We start from the raw sequence: 15,919 nt of genomic DNA, 5'->3' as shown, positions 1-15,919 counted from the left end.
TAGAGCCTCTGAGTTCTGCCTCTGTTGTCCTAGGTATTTCCCAGCAGCAGAATCAGAGAGTACCTTACACAAATGGACTGACCTCAGTGGAAGAACACCGCCAGTTTCTCAGACAAACACAGGAAAGTAGGAAGGAGAACATGCAGGCCTTAGCTCCAAGAATGTTTTAAGTTTGCATTTGAAGTAGGGTAAGGTATGTTTGGAAGTTATGCTTAAGTATAGATGGCATTTTAAAATATCTGTAAGGCTTTCATTTCAGATTACTTAGTAAATGCACAGTTAGATAGGACCTTCCTGGTAGCAGGAATGGTTTAGATCTGAGTTTACCTTGTATGTACTCTACAAAGAGCACTCAGGGATCTACCTTTGTGGAGACAGAGGCAGAGACAGAGAAGGGAGTGTTATACCCAGATCTTAAGGTCCCCAAAGACCATCTGGAGCCAGACCACATACACAAGAGCAAAGAGCTTTATTTGTGCTCAAGCCTCTGTCTCTCCATCGTCACGAGTGCAGTAGATCAGAGAGGAAAGCCCTGAGCAGCTGCTCCTTAGGGTTTTTATTGGAGTTTGAGGAAGGACCAGGAATTTTCAGTTAAACAGTTACACAATTGGTTAAGGGCAAGCTTGTTACAAAGTGATTGGCTAACTAAAATAACATTGAGTGTGCTATCCATAGACTTCAGGAATGTTCGGTATTTTCTGTGCCATGAAATGTTCTACAATGTCGGTGGGCTGCTCAGCACAAATGCCCCACCCTGAGATAAGATACTTTCTCTTTCTTGTGGTTATCCTCAGGCTGTTCCTTGAATAGGGACTCTTATGACCTTGCTTTTGGAATTGGTGACCTGTGACCTACTACCTGGTGACCTTGGGGTGGGATCACAAGTTCCTGGTGACTTTTGGGTGACCTTGTTTAGGCCTAGTTCCTGTGACCTTTGGGGGTGTCAACCCTGGTTCTCTCAGGAGAAGGGGCAAATGCCTTTATTTAAGTTCTGCCAATTTCTAATTAATGCTAATTTCTAATTCACCTTTTTACTCCTAAGCTGTCTACTAACAGCAAATTATATATGGGGTCAACAGCCAGGTTTTCCTAGAAAGAGCCAGTAGTTTCATCCTTGTGGTCTATGGAAGCTCTGTGAGAACTTTTCAACTCTGCTGTATGTGGTTGTAGACAGTATGTAAGTGAACAGTTATCAGGTTGTAGTTTGCCCATGCCTGATTGGTGCTCTCAGAATGCATTTAGTGTTGTTGTTATTATTATTATTGGTTGTGAGCCTTAGCCTTTAAAGGCTGAACCATCTCTCCAACCCATTTTAAAAATATTTTAAGTGAGGCAATGTGGTCGTGTGCTTGCAATCCTAGCACTAGGAGAGGCGGAGGCAGGCCGGGATCTCTGTGAGTTGGAGGCCAGCCTGCTTTACAGAGCAAGCTATACAGAGACACATTTCTCAAAAAACAAAATAAAAAACAAAATATTTTAATTAATTTTTTGAGAATTTTATACAAAATATTTGTATCATATTCACCATCCTTCAGTTCCTCCTAGTTCCACCCTTACCTCCCTAACCTGCCCAGCTTTCTGTTCTCTTTTTTTTTTTAAACAGGTGGAGTCCAGTTTGTGTTCTGAGTACTCTTGGGTGTGGGTCCTCCCTTTTGGAGTGTGATTGTCCTATCAGGAGTCACACCCTCAAAACAAAACGAAAACCTGATTCTTCCTCTCCTAGCAGCCATTTAATGGTAATAGCTCTTCTACTAAGAACAGAACTTCATGACTACTCCCCCAACCCCCCAATGCTGGGCTTTTGTCTGGTTTCAGGCCGTACAGGCCTTGTACAAAGCTGTTGCAACCACTATGAGTTCATACGTGTTGTATTTGAAAAGTGCTGTTTACTTGTAGTCTACCACCTCTGGTTCTTAAAATCTTTTTGCCCCATTTTCTAAGAAGATCTCTCAGCCTTGCTGGGAGAGGTGTGTTATATGTGAGGGAATACATGCCATGCAACAGGCTTGGTACAAGGAGGCTTATGTTGGGGAAGGGAAGGGGAGAGGACTTAGAGCCTGAGTGAGCTAGCTATGAGGGCAGAGAAAGAGACAGAGACCAAGAGACAGAGCAGGAGAATCAGACAGAAAGAGACAGAGAGAGTGAGACCAAGAGTAAGAATAAGAAGCTGTTGGGGTCCTTTTTATCCTTTTTTATCCCGCACATACCTGGCATGCACTTGGCAAGTGATGACATCAGAGGTTGCTAGGCCCCTGAAAGGCAGGCTGGTGGTGCCTATTTCAAGTCTTGCCTTTCTGCTTGCTGCTTATTTAAACTGTGAGCTCTCAACTGTTCCTGCTACCTTACTACCTGCTGCCATGCTTCTTCACCATGAGTAGAACAGTGGCTAATACAAACATCTTTGCTGTAGACTGAAAAAACAAAACAACACCACCACCACCACCACCACCAACACATCAGAAGGAAGAGAAAAAGATCTGGTAGTCCTATTGAAATATGAACTTTGATGTCATCTTTGTGTGCTCTGCTTTTAATTGTTTTTTTTAAGATGTGTGTGTTGTATAATATAAATATATACTTCTCTATGTCCCTCCAAGCTTTTTATTGTGATAAAGTATACCTAACATAAAGGTTGCTGTCTCAGGCAGGGGTAGTTTAGATGTGTATGGCATGAACATGGCCCTTCACAGATTTCCTGTGGCTCCTCTACAGCTTTTTGTTTTCTGTTTACATCTCATGCTATGGGAATAGTTTATTTAACTCCTGTTGGGTGTTGAGCTTAGAAAGAGCTCAAGACAGATTTATAAGTAAAGGTATGGCCAGTGAGCTACAGCCCTTACTTCTCTGCGCTGGGAGTATCACTGCTCAGTCAGGTCTACTTCCAGTGGTCACAGGACTGAATACAGGATTTGGGCTGTGGTGGTTGCCCAGTTAGCTCCCCCTTTAATTGTACTGTTGTTGGTGGTGTCCTTGGACATATACAGAATTCCATCAAATAAATACTGGCAGAGGAAAGTGGATAAATATGGCTTAGTAGCTGTTAGAATTAAGGCCAAGGCTTTTCCATCCCACTCCCCTTACCACCCCTTGTAACCTGCAGCAGGAGTACTTGCCTTTGTGCAGCAGGGCTTTTTCCACCCAGGCTCTCAGGATTGACAACACCCTCCCCACAGCACACTGTGCTTGAAACTGCTGAGCTTGCCTTTTTCTTGTTTCTGGAACTGCCCACAGTGACTTCTACCTATTAAGCTTTTATAAGAGGTAAATATCTAAATTTACTGAGATATGTGTCCTTAAGGCTTAAAATTTATATATTAAAAAACCATAGGGATTGCAGTTATTTCTTTGATTACAATTGTGTAGGATCTAAGTGGCTGCTCCATAGTTCTGCTGGTTTTCATTTATGTTTATGAACAGTGAGAGGGATTTTAGGAACCCATTGTATCCTAGCAAAAAAACATGGAGTGTTTCCACCGTGCTATTTTATTTTTTTAAAATCCTTTTTAAAATATAAGTTTTATAGTTGAGAGTCTAGAAATGAGGAGCATTATGTGAATCTCAAACATGGATTCCAAAATGTCAGGGGGATAAGGAGTTGGGGGTGCAGTGTCCTGAAAGGCCTATTTGGAGACATATTTAGGCTGTTGTGTGCTGCTGGCCTCTAGAGGGTAGAGTACAGGATGCTTGTTATATAGCTCCTCAACTCCTACAGATTTATTTTTGTTGTTTTGTTTTGCTTTTTGGAAACACTCTATAGCCTTGGCTGGCCTTGAACTTACAGAGATCTGCTTTCTGTCTTTCAAGTGCTGGGTTTACGCAGAGATTTGCCACCTCACCCAGCTACTACAGCTTTGTATGGACAGCCCTATAGCAAAGAATTATTTGATTCAAAATATAATAGTGCTGGGTTGGAAAGTCCTGATACAAACCAATAGTTTCAGCTCATGTCCTGTAAGGAAGGATACATGAGAATTTAGGTTTATGAAGCCTCTCAGTTATACACTTGTTGATTTGCTTTTGATGCTTATTGGACCAAGAGTGTCTTTCTGTGCCATGGATGTGCATTCTGTAACCTCTGACAGACAGCAGGAATGTCCATCAAGGAACATGTCATAACCTCTCTGGTTTAGATTTCTCTATTGTTTCTCGTGCCTCTTGGATAGAACCTGTTTGTTTTGACTTCTGCGTGCTGGTTAACTGTCACAAGATTGCTGTTTCCCTGAAGGTGTTTCCCTGGGCTTCCCAGAGGTTCCTTTTGTAGGAGCTTCTCTTCCTCCCTGAGGCACATCCCACACACTCACCAAGGTTAACACTGCTGAAGTTTTTCCACAGCTAAACACAATTGAACCTAATGATGCAACTGATATGAAAAACTGTTTATCAGTTTTCATTAGTAGGTAGAACTTTCTCCTTTTGATTTATTTTACTTTTTAAAGATTTATTTTTAGGGGCTAGAGAGATGGGCACCAGATCTCATTATCAATGGTTATGACCCACCATATGGTTGCTGGGAATTGAACTCAGGACCCTTGGAAGAATGGCCAGTGCTCTTAACCTCTGAGCCATCTCTTCACCTGCTTTATATTTTTTTTAAGATTTATTAATTTATTATGTATACAGTTCTGTACAGTGTTCTGCCGCCATACCAGAAAAGGGTATCAGATCTCATTATAGATGGTTATGACCCCACCCTGTGATTGCTGGGAATTGAACTCAGGACCTCTGGAAGAGCAGCATGCTCTCTTAACCTCTCATCCATCTCTCCAGCACCCTTCCCTTTTGCTTTTTTTTTTTTTTTTTTTTTTTAACAAAAGACTTTGTGATAGATTACATGCTGGGCTGTTTGCTCCATGCCTGGGGTTTGCTTCCTGGACTGGAAGGGTGGACTGATCAGATGGCTTTGCTTTGGTGGCACCTGCCAGCTGTGATGCAGCCCTTGCTTGCTTCAGCCGTTGTTGTTCTTCCCTCTCCCCGCAGGGTTTCCCTGGCTGTCCTGGACTTGCTCTGTAGACCACGCTGGCTTTGAACTCATAAGATCTGCCTGCATCTGCCTCCCTGAGCACTGGGATTACAGGCTTGCACCACCATGCCCAGCTCTTTTTTTTTTTTTTTTTAATTGGATTTTTTTAATACAATATATTCTGATCATGGTTTCTTCCCTGACTTTTCCTAGGTTCTTCTTACCTTCCCACTCACCCAACTCTGTGTCCCCTCTATTAGTAAGCAAACAGGCAAACAGAACCAAAACCCAAACAAATCAGAATTAAGAAAAAGAAAAAAAAAAAAAAACCACTGGAAACACTCACAACCAATAAAAATAAAAATCAGGAAACATAATATACAAGCAAAAGACCAACCAGAAAAAAAAATACCCAAAACAAAGCAATATGAGACAAAATGTCCACAAAATACCAATGGGTCCATTTTTGTTGGCCAACTACTTCTGGGCATGGACCCTCTCATAGTGTGGTTAATATACCCAATGACATTCCATTGAAGAAAACAAACTTTTCTTTTGTAAGCAGGTGTCAATTGCAGATAGCTTCTTGATTAGAAGTGGGAGCCTGTCTCCACATCCCCCTTTCAGCGCTTCTTGCTCCCAGTTTCATTGGGGGACTGAAAGAAGCATGTGGCAGCTGTCCTGCCAAGGTTTCCAATCATGGCCACAGACTTGACAGTGATAGGGCTGCGGAGCCCTGTGACTTGTCTTGAGCTCCTTCTACAAAGCTGTGGTGTTGGTGTTGGTGTCTGTTCCTGTGTTTGAGGGTCTGCATACATCTTAGCTGCTTCGATAATCTGCCTGGGGTGCTTCCAGTTAAGGAACAGTGTATGGGTACCCAGGGGCCAGAGCTGCACCAAAACAGCAGGATGTGAGTAACAGGAAGTGACAGGAATCGCCCAGGGCGCCGGACCTTCTCTGGGCTACCTTCCTGAGCCAGGAGCTATATTTAGCAGAGCATTTCCCAATCTTGTCCTATGCAGACACTGCCTGCCACCTTCCCAGTCAGTGGCTGGGTGGGACAGTACTTATGTGTTACTCTGTGTCCCTGGTCTACCTGTGTGACCTAAGGTAGCTGTTCACCATTGTATAACCTCTTTCCGCTTGTGCTGGTTCTCTTGGATGCTGAAACACTTGAAGAAACTGGAAAGTGGAGAGCAGCAGGTCAGAGACAGAGCTCATGGGAGACCATTAGGGTCTTGGGTAAGAGGTAAGGCTCGCATGTAGTACTGAGAGGGACTGCTTCTGAAAAGTAGGTTTGTGTCTTTAAAGCTTCTAACTTGAGCCACATGCTGGGAACATCCTTCTGCCCTTACCTGCCCAGGAGAAGCACTGTAGGTTTCTCGCTGATTCAACCCAAATGTCCCAAGCTGTTGTAAAGGCTATGATTTCCCTGTGGTCCCAGAGAAGACTTTGCAGAGTGTAGACAGCACCTGTCCTGTCTTTTTCTCATCTACTTGGAGCAAGGTTTTGTACCCTAAGACATCTGTTCAGAACCTCGGCTAAGGTGGTGGCCATCCTTAGAATTCACTAACTGCGTGTTTTGGGAGAGCTGTTTTATTGGTCTCTTCTGAAAGCTTTTTATGAGAGGTTTGGGTAGTGCCCACTACATCCCCCTAGCCCCCCAAAAGAAAAAAAAAAGCATCAACTGTACTTTTGAGACCTCAGCCACTCTGAAGATTCAGGAAGCTACATGGTAGAATGACATTTGAGAGGCTAGGCTTTCTAAGAATAGTTGTCTGCTGTGGCCACAGGAGACCCCTGGATATAGCTCCTGGCCCAAGAAGGTGGCCTAAGAAGGGCCTTCAACTGTGGCCTCAGGAGACTTTTTCCATTTCATCAGCCAAAGCAGTCCACTGGTGTGGTTACTGACTAGCCTCTTATATTTTGTATTTCTGAGCTTTGGATATAAACCATGATTGTATTGTTATCTTTGTTGTGCACCTCTGTTTTTAATGCTAAAACATTTAAGGCCTTGAAAAAGTCACTATGCTTCCCAGCCTAAGACATGTAGTTGAAGGAAGCTCTTGGGATAGTCTTTCCCATTCCAGTCTCACTTACGTTCTGCCGGTGATCTGAGTTAGGTGTTTATCATGCTTTGCTTGCTGTTCTGCTGTCTCTGTGTGCATATATAGGTGGAGCATTAGGTAGTGCTGCCTACCTGGTTCAAAGATTAAATCAGTGATATGCCTGTATAGCTCGTGATTTTTCTTAATGTGGATACATTAGCTTTCCATTAAATAGCTTGGGTAAAAACCACAAAGCTGGTTTTTATAGCTTTCATAATGCTTCAGGACATATGGAATGTTCCAACTGAGTAACAGAGTAGGTTTCCCTAGATTTTATTGCTATAAGCTATGGTGCTAAGAACACCTGTGTGTTCTGTGCGTTCCTGGCACACATGCAAAAGTCTTTAGCATATGTTTCTAGAGATAGAATTACCAGGTCTGCATATCTTCAGCAAGACACTGTCACATTGCTCCCCAAAACTCTGATACACTTGCTACCCCGCTAGCTATAGGATCAGCTCCAAGATGTGTACAAATCTTGTGGCCTGTTGTTTGTGGGCTGCCAACCTGAGAACATGTTGCACCATGAATACTGTTGGCCCTTGTCACATGGTTGTAAATATTTGTTTATCTGGCCAGGAAAGGAACAGTAAGAACAGGTATCAGGAGCTCTTCAACAGTTCTAGTTGCACCCGGTCTCTGCATCTGATTGAAGCAGCTTGTGGTACTTTTCTGTCCTTCAGCACCATCAGTGGTGCTAATGAGTAGGCTCATGTATAATAATGTACCACACTGATAGCGAGATGATGACTTTATGGATGTGACAAGATATTGGTCACAACTTTAGTAGACACTTTGAATCATCATGTCTGAAGTGGAACTACTGGTCCCTACCCCTGAACATCAAGCTTCCTTCACTGATGGTACCCCAATCTCAGAGTGGCAACTGGCCTTACCCACTGCCCAAGGAAGCCTGCTGACTCTTTCTTCTACCATCTGGCTTAGCAGCAGCTCCTTGTCGCCTTCAGAGCACACTAGGGTCCAGCCCTCTTTTCTCTGCATTTGGTGCTAGATTGTTGAGCTGCTTCTCAAAGGTTTCTTGACTGCTGCCCTGACAGTTTTCAGTGGAGTAACCAGAGCAGAGAAACGAGTGCTGGAGAAACAAGTCAGATGCCAGCCTCTGCGAAAAAGCTGTTGAACTTTCCATTTCACCTAAAGTAGAAGATGCTGTTCTTATGGGGCCCACGTGGCCTGTCCCCTGTGTCCTGACTTGTTTACTTCACCAGTTGGATCTCATCACCCCCTTCTCTGTCTTTGTTCTTGAGTCACCTGAATAACCCTTCCTGTCGTCCCTTCCCCCATCTCCTTTCTCATCACATCTTCTTCACTGGCTGCTACATTGTGTTCTGTGAGACTTGTTTTTGTATTCTAGCGTTTGTCTGCTACAGGGGTCTTACCTGTTTGCTCAAATAAAAATTGCTCTGGGGAAGAAAGGATTTAAAGCCCCAAATGAGGGATTAATGTGAGAGAGGAGGTAGAATCTAGAGGTGGTTTCTGACTCGGATGCTGGGTAGTTTGGGGTGGTCACTGGCCTCCGAGGGCAGTTGGCAAGAAGACCTCAAAGCTCCTTTGGTGTATACATGGAACTCCTAGGCACCTGGCCATTGATTTGCTGTGTATGTTGCCCCCTCCTTGCATTCCCGGTAAAGTAGGTGCAGGGCTGACAACTCTCCAGGGAGGGCTCTGCCACCTGCAGTCTTCATGAATTCCTGAACTCTACTTATTCTTGGGCCTTTCTTGGGAGCACTCTGCTGGTACAGGCCAAGTGCCTGGCTATGTGTTACAGTCAACAGTAGAGTGAGCATCAGAGCCAGAGGGCATGGTTCAGAGTGTTGCTGTGCTGACTAAGAGGCTTAATGAGTACACACCTAGGTGCCCAGCCTTGGTACAGAGAGCACTGGGGCCACTTTTCCTTGAGGATATGTGCTGAAGGTGAGTCTTGGATTGTTTCCTTGGCAACCTGGGAGGCTTAGCACAATAAGGGAGTACTTTTAACTTTTGCTGAGACAGACTTCTTAAGAAATGTGGCCTACTGGGGCATAGTGGCGCACATCCTTAATCCCAGCACTCAGGGAGGCAGAGGAAAGCAGATCTCTGTGAGTTCAAGGCCAGCCTGATCTACAGAACTACAGAGCTAGTTCCAAGACAGCCAGGATTATACAGAGAAAAAAAACTAAAACCAAAAATCAAAAAAAGAAATGTTTAAGGTCACTTCTTCATGTTGCCATGGCAGACCTAATTGCCATTGGTCATGGCTTCTTGTAAATAACCTTCTCATTTTGAGAACCTTCGTACCCTTTACCAGTGCCTCAGTGCAGAGCTCTTGTATAGCTGTAGAAGGTATCCTTCAGGGATGTCAACATTGAATACACTATACCCAGAGGATTGCGTTCTCTCTTGGGTTCTTTTCTCTTCCCCTTTGTTTCTGCTCAAGACTTCTGCAACCCCTGTAGCCACTAGTCTGTTTGCTGTGCCGATAACCTCGCCATCTGGGGAATGTTGTGCAAATAGAATCATATAGCACATAACCCTGGGCTTGGCTTTTTCCACCCAGCATAGTTTTCTGGATGCTGACCCAAGTTGTATGCATGTCATTGTTCTTTTTACTGCCGAGTATATTCCATGGTATGGGTGCCCACAATGCTTGTAGTTTATGGAAGGAGAGGTTCAGAGTTGTGCTCACTGATTTTGAGTAAGGCTACTGTGACTATCATGGATATCTGATTGGTTATCTGTTTTTATCCATAATGAATGCTGAAGAATGATTGCTGGGTCTTATGGAGGTTGTATGTTTAGTTTTTTAAAATGATTTTGTTACATTTGAAAAAAAAATTATTATATAATTCATTTATTTGGGGAGGGTTGGCATGTGCCATGGCGTAGGTATCATTCTGCACTTCATTTAGTTCCTCAGGGTGTCCAGACACTGTCAGATACCAATACAGGAAGGATGAAGCAGAGTCCTGAATGGGTGGTGTCTGCAGGATCCAGGTGGAGGTGGGAGTGCCGGGGAGGGGGTGCTTTCTCTAAGGATTGGAGTGTTACAGCTCTTTTAGCTCAGAGCTATCCCAATGAAACAGCAACTCTTAGATGGTATTTAGTGAAACAATTTATGCCTCCTTATTTGAGGTAGACAAGGACCTTGGGGAATGGGAAGGGATTCCAGGGTGGCTGCATATCATTGGTTGGGGCTTAGATGCTGGTGATGCTCTGTTTGCATCCCGGTGCCAGGCTACATGACTACCTTGAGAATTGAGGGGTTGGTTTCATCAGGCTGTGTTCCCTGGAACATGCAAACACAGAAGCAGGGAGGGAGTGGTCCTTCCCCTACCAGTCTCAGGACGAGATTTTTGGAGTTTGGACATGGCTCTGACCTCACTCTAGCTACATGCCCACCTCTCACTCCCCACCCTAGTCACCCAGCCTACATGCCCCACACTAGGTATGGAGGTTAGAGGACAACTTGGAGGACTCAGTTGTCTATTGTGTGGGTCCTTGGATTGAACTTGGGATTGTTAGGCTTGTCTGTGCTGGGGACTTCTGGGTCTCGGCTTCCTGCTGCCCTTGCTCTTCAGCAGCTGGTGTCTGTAGCCCCATCCTCTGCCTCAGTGCCTGCCCTCTGCACTGGTGCTCACTGTTTGCAGGCATGCACCATTGGCTGGTGTGGTCAGCTGGACTTAAGCTGCTCTGTGGTGCTGGGCTCATGGCAGCAGGCATTCTTAAGGCTTGAGTGTGTTTCTGCAGGCTGCAGTGCATGCTCTTTTTGGGCTGCCTCCATCTGTCAGACTCAAGCTGAGCTGGCTGCTCTCCTGTTGCCTCTGACCTTAATTCCTCCTTAATGGGGGTGAGCAGCATGCAGTCAACTGCCGCTTCTGTGCCTTGGTCCTAATGCCTGCATTTAGTGCCTAAGCTTGGATTATGTACCCCGTGTTGGACACCAAATATAGTGGGACTTTCTTGGACGTGCTAGCAGATGAATAAAGACATGGAGACTGTTGATAAAAGCTTAGGTACTATAGCTGGGCAGATTCTCAGCTATTCTAACCAAACAAATTCTGGCCTGCATCTTAAGGTCCTGCCGTGTGGCTGGTCACTCAGTCTCAGCGCATGTTCCTTACCTTGTTATACTGGCAGATCTTTCTGTGTCCGATTCCTCTCACAGAGCCCCCTCAGCCCGGAAGTACTACCTTTCCTTCCCTGCCTAGATATTGGCTGACAGCTCTTTATTAAGCCAATCAAAAGTTGAGGGAGGAAGAGTGTTTACAAGATGTGGGGTAGATGCTGAGCCATAAGAATAACAACACCAAAGTCCAGACAGTACTTAGCTCTCTGCTTGGTTTATCAATCAACAATTGAATACAGAGACAACCTTCACACAGTGAAGATTGCTCCAACACTAACCCCCTTGTTGGTTATTATTTTAGCCTTAATGTGTGTGGTACTCTCTCTCATCTTACCTTTATGTGCACCTTCCCTGACTGATGAATTGAATGGCTGTCTGTGTACTAATTTGCTGCTGGCACTTCCTCTGTTGTTATTTCTGGATGTAAAGAAGGTAGCTTTTCATCCTCCCTGGCTTTCTCTGGATACCATCTGGTAGCTGGGCAGCAGGGCTTTGCTGGAGTGCCCGGGATATGGTAGGAGTGTGGTACGTTTTTTTCTGTCAAAGATTATCTCTTCTCTGGGCTTTGGCTGAAGAGGGACTTTCGAGGTGGTGAGGCCTTATCCTACACGAGTTATGTCTCCAACGTGTGTTAAATCCTGTCTTTAGTTCTCACTCCAGTATACCCAGAAACTGAGGACAGCCCACTGTGGTCATCCTATGTTCCCAGGGCCCACCAATCTTTGCCGTCTATCGCTCATGTTTTCATTGCCCAGGATTTTCACTTTTTTTTTCCCCCTTAGGGGAGTAAGGAGAGCTCGATCAGAGTCAGCTGCATTTGCCTTTATGAACCCTGAAGAGCAGGTGGCTCAAGCATCTGTACCTGCCCTGCCCACTCTGCCTTGCTTCACATGTCTTGGCCTTTGGACATTCTGGGTGCAGGGCCTCACCTTAATGATGGGAGGGTGTTTCCTGAAATGATTTTGGTGGGTGGTTCAGCCCAAGGTGCATTACTCTCTAGATCTTACTTCTCTACGTTCTGTTTTGAACTCTTGAAAACTGTGGTATGGATGGGAGGGACAGCCAGTTGATGGCTTAATGAGGTACACATTGATCCTCAGGCCATTCACCTGCAAGGGAAGAGATGAGTTATCTCACTATTCTGACTGGACTCAGAAGAGCTTGAGATGCATTCTTGTTCTCTTCTTGCCCATTGCCTGCTGCTGTGGAACTAGGGGCTTTGCAGTCTCCCCTTCTGCCAGACAAGAAGCAGGTGTGGGTGGAGAGCCATCGTGGATCTGGCCTGCCTGGTGCCTGCCTTCCAGGTGCCCCATTTGCTGTAGGACTTGGAACAGCTCCATCTGGCAACACTGGGTCTTCTCTTCTGAGAACGAGGAATTCTTTAGGGCATAAAGAAGGCTCATTGGGCAGATACTGTAAGTAAAATACCCTGTGACTTGCCTGAGATTGCAAGTGTCCATCTTAGTTAGTCAGTGTTATCATCTGACACCTCTACTGTCTGTCCATTAGCCACAGAGGGTGTGAATGAGAGCCTACTTTTAGTTCTGTCTTAAACTTAATCTGTGTCTCTAGCGTATCTCCTTTGTTTTGCTTATAGGGCCTTGTGCCTGCTAGACTAGCATTCCACTTCTGGGCCACATCCCCAGCCCTTGTAGCTCATGCTCTTTTTACCACGACTTCCCAGAGAAGTTATGGTTCAGTCATCTCCTTAGCTAATTCTTCCCACCGTGGCAGGCCTTCTGACCACCTTGAATGTCTTGAAGCCATGTGGAGCAGTCCTGCTGAGAGGAGTGATATTCAGAATGCCCTTTGTGCCCTGGTGAGGAAGATTGTGCTTTTGTTCCTATTGGCAAGGCTGCTGCCGCTGGAAGTTTCTCCTTATCTCATGGGAAAGCATGCACTTGTCTGATGAGATAGAAGAAAAAGTTCTTATTTAATCAAACAGAACTTTTTAGCCAGCCCTGAAGATACCTGATAAAACAGGGCCAGATGAAAGGGGAGGAGGTCCTTCCCAATCCGTGGACTTGGAAAGGGGCAGGGAGAAGCTGAGGGAGGGAGGGTGGGATTGGGAGGGAATAAGGGAGTGGGATACAGCTGGGATACAGAGTTAATAAAATGTAACTAATAATAATAAACAATAAAAAAAAAAAACCCAGAACTTTTTTTTTGAGACAGGGTCTTATACAAACTAGGCTTGCCTGGAACTCCTTGCTTTGCAGGTATTAAAGAATGCTGGAATTAAAGGCTTGTGCCAACATACTTGAGTCAAATAGAATTCTCTTCCATAGTTCCTTTCCTGGAGCCATAGTGTGTATTGTAAACTTAAGGCTGTTTCTTCCATGGGTGCCACAAGTGTTGGTAATAAATGGTCCAGAAGCAGATGTGAAGTATTTCGCAGCCTTAACTGATACCACTTTTCCTCTGTACCACACAGTTGCTGTACCTGCTTTGGAACTGTGCTGTAGAGGTCCTGTCTTTTCAGTGGCAGCGTCAGTGTCTGCCATATGAACACAGTATAATCACTGAAGCCAGTCTCCTACCATCTTTGTATCTGTCAGCACATGAGTGATTCCTTGTCTCATGTCCTGTGAGTGCTGCTCCTAACAACTTTACATGCAGTGTGTGGTCTTGTATCCAGTGAAGGGTAGGGTAGATTCGTGGAAGTGCTTCTGCTGAGATAAACACTTACAATTTAAAGCTCACTAGATTTTATCATGTGCTTTCTATAAATGCTGTGTTAACTTATACTCTGCCATTGAGTGTCAGTGTAACCTGTTATCCCACTATGAGCTCTGAGAATCTGGTAAGTTAAAAACATCTGACTCAGTAGATAAGGAACTAACTTGTGTAGGTTGAACTCTGACCTCCACATGTATGTTGTTACACAAACCCCTCCACACGTAGTAAACAAATGCAAGTAAAATAAACTTTTGAGTCTATAACATCAACTTGCATTTCTCTTGGGAGGAATACCAGTCAAGTTAAGATCATTTCTGGGCATCTGTCTCCTGCTGTATCTTGTGCATGTGGTTTTCTTTATTATTACTATTACTATTTTTTTTTACATTTATGTATTTGCCTTGTGTGTGCCATAGCACATGTATGGTGGTCAGAAGTGAATTTGTAGGTAGTCGATTCTCTCCCTTAGGATGTGGGTTCCTGGGATCAAACTCACGTTGTCATGCTTTGCCTGTACAACTGCCTTGCTAGTAGTCCTTGAAGGTGTAGTTTTCTGAGCAGGATTTCTGAGAGATTGGACAGATGTATATTTTCCTCCCCACCCCCCTTTACATTCATTCTTTTCCCCTCCCCTCTTTTCTCCTCCCTTTTCTTTTCCCTTTCTTTTCCTCCCCTTTCCTTCCCCTCCCCTTCCCTTTCTCTTCTTCCCCTTCCTTTCTTTTCCTTTTCTTTCCTCAAGTCCTTACTATGCGGCTCTGGCTGATCTGGAACTTGATGTGTAGACCAGGCTGGCCTCCGCCTCTGCCTCAAGGTGTTGGACTTAAAGGTGTGTCAAACCGCATTTGGTTAGATGGCTATTTTTTTGTTTTTGAGAATTTCAACCTCTGTATACTTCTCCTGAAGCTCAGTATACACACACGGGGGGGGGGGGGAGGCACATCTTTTCTATGTGGTACCTGTTGGCAGGTGGTAGGGCTGCCCTGAGGCAGGGGAAGAGGACCATGGGGCCGAGCCAAGTACAGTCATGAGAGTGCATGAGGATAGCTACAAATGGTGCAGATAGGCAAACTCAGGGTTGTTTGTGGGCAGTTGAGAAATATAGAAGGTGGTAGGGCTTGATTAGAGAGGAGCATGAGGCCAATTTTATTTGGCAGAACTTTGCTGTGATTATCTCATCCTATTGGCTAGGCTATGCTAGAACCATTTCAAGAATGCAGTGTCCACATAGACTGTCTCTTGGTCATATCACTTGGGGATATGAAGGTGAAGGACTTCAGGTCCATGTTGTGCTGACAGTGACTGTAGGAAGGTTCAGGTGCTTTTAAGTGCTGCTGATATTCACCCTGACAGAGCTAAGATGTGGTGGTGCCATCAGTACCTGTTTTTATGTGGGGAAGTGGAAACATGGTTCAGAAAAGCACCTGCTGCAAATTATGCAGCTTTAGATCCAGGGCTCAAGATGTGGTATTGGTCCAAGGCAGGATGTGTCCCTGCACTATGTCCTAGGGGTCTGATCACTCCCTTTCTAGAAGAGAAACAGGGACTTCCACATTCAACCAGTGAGACTAGGTAGGGATCGAGTCACTGTCTGTTTTGGGCTTCTTCACTACATAACAAGCATAGGTTTAAAAGAAAGAACTTCAAACTCAGGTTCCTCAACACCTGTCTGCTAGCTTAGCCTTTGCTCTGCTGTTCAGGCTAAAGAAATGACATCATTGACCATTTGGTACAATAAATCACTGGCTTTAAGCATAACAGTTTTGCAAAGCTTTTCTTTCAGCATGTGCAGGGCTAGATTAGGGGAAGGGGCAAAGCTCTGTCTTCCAGTATATGCTGGAATAATGCAGCAGTTCCTCTCATAGTTGTGAAAGTGGTAGACATAATGTCAACATAGAAGAGGATATAAACACCCTATAGTTCAACTCTGCAAGTGTCCTGGTGCCCTGCTATCCATGAGCTATGCAATGTCAGGTACATGTTCATTCTTTGACTTCCTTCCTTCCTTCCTTCCTTCCTTCCTTCCTTCCTTCCTTCCTTCCTTCCTTCCTT

General features: G+C 44.7%; 1 protein-coding gene across 6 annotated transcripts in view; it reads left to right on the top strand.

Annotated features, from left to right (window-relative positions):
• The window catches only part of Dgkd (diacylglycerol kinase delta), a 96,245-nt gene that overhangs the window by 48,430 nt on the left and 31,896 nt on the right, over positions 1-15,919 (top strand). The window contains exon 1 of one of the 6 annotated variants that reach the window (XM_055616375.1): positions 12,263-12,606. The exons of 4 other annotated variants lie outside the window; for them this stretch is intronic. The gene's annotated coding sequence lies outside the window, so the exon portion shown is untranslated. Of the gene's footprint in view, positions 1-12,262; positions 12,607-13,759; positions 13,779-15,919 lie in introns of those variants that run through there. One more of the 6 variants, XM_055616379.1, reaches the window with a different exon arrangement.

This window comes from Psammomys obesus, unplaced genomic scaffold (assembly GCF_907164565.1).
Source record: "Psammomys obesus unplaced genomic scaffold, mPsaObe1.curated_primary_1811, whole genome shotgun sequence".
NCBI classification, from domain to species: domain Eukaryota; kingdom Metazoa; phylum Chordata; class Mammalia; order Rodentia; family Muridae; genus Psammomys; species Psammomys obesus.
The sequence above is the reverse complement of the archived record's forward strand: the minus strand, read 5'-3'. Positions and strand labels throughout refer to the sequence as shown.